The sequence below is a fragment of the Colletes latitarsis genome, unplaced genomic scaffold (genome assembly GCF_051014445.1).
Source record: "Colletes latitarsis isolate SP2378_abdomen unplaced genomic scaffold, iyColLati1 scaffold0085, whole genome shotgun sequence".
Classification (NCBI taxonomy): Eukaryota; Metazoa; Arthropoda; class Insecta; order Hymenoptera; family Colletidae; genus Colletes; species Colletes latitarsis.
This window is the reverse complement of record NW_027488435.1, coordinates 45,001-47,500: the sequence shown is the minus strand read 5'-3', so window position 1 is coordinate 47,500 and position 2,500 is coordinate 45,001. Positions and strand designations below refer to the sequence as shown.

Below are 2,500 nucleotides of genomic sequence, written 5' to 3'. Positions count from 1 at the left end.
AGCAACCGATGGACGCTGCCGCGTTCGTTCGTAAATGAATGTTATACATACTCACGGATAGCCTGAGGCGAATAATCGCAAACGACGACGCGTCGATTGTGCGGCCATCGTTGCTCGCGCGACTAACGACGATCAGCCGAGACGGCTGTAGTTTATCGCATCGATTTCATCGAGCAACCGATGGACGCTGCCGCGTTCGTTCGTAAATGAATGTTATACATACTCACGGATAGCCTGAGGCGAATAATCGCAAACGACGACGCGTCGATTGTGCGGCCATCGTTGCTCGCGCGACTAACGACGATCAGCCGAGACGGCTGTAGTTTATCGCATCGATTTCATCGAGCAACCGATGGACGCTGCCGCGTTCGTTCGTAAATGAATGTTATACATACTCACGGATAGCCTGAGGCGAATAATCGCAAACGACGACGCGTCGATTGTGCGGCCATCGTTGCTCGCGCGACTAACGACGATCAGCCGAGACGGCTGTAGTTTATCGCATCGATTTCATCGAGCAACCGATGGACGCTGCCGCGTTCGTTCGTAAATGAATGTTATACATACTCACGGATAGCCTGAGGCGAATGATCGCAAACGACGACGCGTCGATTTTGCGGCCATCGTTGCTCGCGCGACTAACGACGACCAGCCGAGAAGGCTGTAGTTTATCGCATCGATTTCATCGAGCAACCGATGGGCGCTGCCGCGTTCGTTCGTATATGAATATTATACATACTCACGGATAGCCAGAGGCGAATAATCGCAAACGACGACGCGTCGATTTTGCGGCCATCGTTGCTCGCGCGACTAACGACGACCAGCCGAGACGGCTGTAGTTTATCGCATCGATTTCATCGAGCAACCGGTGGACGCTGCCGCGTTCGTTCGTAAATGAATAATATACATACTCATGGCTAACTTGAGGCGAATAATCGCAAACGACGACGCGTCGATTTTGCGGCCATCGTTGCTCGCGCGACTAACGACGACCAGCCGAAACGGCTGTAGTTTATCGCATCGATTTCATCGAGCAACCGATGGACGCTGCCGCGTTCGTTCGTAAATGAATAATATACATACTCATGGCTAACTTGAGGCGAATAATCGCAAACGACGACGCGTCGATTTTGCGGCCATCGTTGCTCGCGCGACTAACGACGACCAGCCGAAACGGCTGTAGTTTATCGCATCGATTTCATCGAGCAACCGATGGACGCTGCCGCGTTCGTTCGTAAATGAATAATATACATACTCATGGCTAACTTGAGGCGAATAATCGCAAACGACGACGCGTCGATTTTGCGGCCATCGTTGCTCGCGCGACTAACGACGACCAGCCGAAACGGCTGTAGTTTATCGCATCGATTTCATCGAGCAACCGATGGACGCTGCCGCGTTCGTTCGTAAATGAATAATATACATACTCATGGCTAACTTGAGGCGAATAATCGCAAACGACGACGCGTCGATTTTGCGGCCATCGTTGCTCGCGCGACTAACGACGACCAGCCGAAACGGCTGTAGTTTATCGCATCGATTTCATCGAGCAACCGATGGACGCTGCCGCGTTCGTTCGTAAATGAATGTTATACATACTCATGGCTAACTTGAGGCGAATAATCGCAAACGACGACGCGTCGATTTTGCGGCCATCGTTGCTCGCGCGACTAACGACGACCAGCCGAGACGGCTGTAGTTTATCGCATCGATTTCATCGAGCAACCGATGGACGCTGCCGCGTTCGTTCGTAAATGAATAATATACATACTCATGGCTAACGTGAGGCGAATAATCGCAAACGACGACGCGTCGATTGTGCGGCCATCCGTTGCTCGCGCGACTAACGACGACCAGCCGAGAAGGCTGTAGTTTATCGCATCGATTTCATCGAGCAACCGATGGGCGCTGCCGCGTGCGTTCGCCCGATTGCGCGTGAAGTTACTGTTCGGAACCAAGAATATACGGGTGTATTATACCCGTTTGGTCGCAGCCACGCGCAAAGGCTTTTGAATGTACTGTACGCCCGGCCGTCGAACGATGGTTTTCCGTCATTCAGGAAACAAAAAGAAACTTTTGTCGTCGATATGGCGCGTTCAATCCTCCGTCGATACGCTGGTCGGAGGTGCGAACATCGAATATTTTTAAAGCAAAGAACAAGGAGCATTTTTAAATACAAAGAGAAAAATTGTAAATTGTATATGATTACCCTGAACGGTGGATCACTTGGCTCGTGGGTCGATGAAGAACGCAGCTAATTGCGCGTCAACGTGTGAACTGCAGGACACATGAACATCGACATTTCGAACGCACATTGCGGTCCACGGATAAAATTCCTGGACCACGCCTGGCTGAGGGTCGTTCACTTGTCCTAAAACTGCTTGCGTTGTTCTCAGATTCCCTAACCCCGCCGTCGTTTACCTCTCCTTTCGGGGAGATGGCGAAGAACGTTTCGGAGCCGGGTCGATGAAGAGAAAGGTATCAACGTACGAGCGAGAAT

General features: G+C 51.3%; 1 non-coding gene across 1 annotated transcript; it reads left to right on the top strand.

Annotated features, from left to right (window-relative positions):
• Window positions 1-2,206: 2,206 nt before the first annotated feature.
• On the top strand, window positions 2,207-2,361 carry LOC143351170 (5.8S ribosomal RNA). The gene has a single exon (XR_013081537.1). It is a non-coding gene; the product is annotated as a 5.8S ribosomal RNA (ribosomal RNA).
• The last annotated feature ends 139 nt before the right edge of the window (window positions 2,362-2,500 follow it).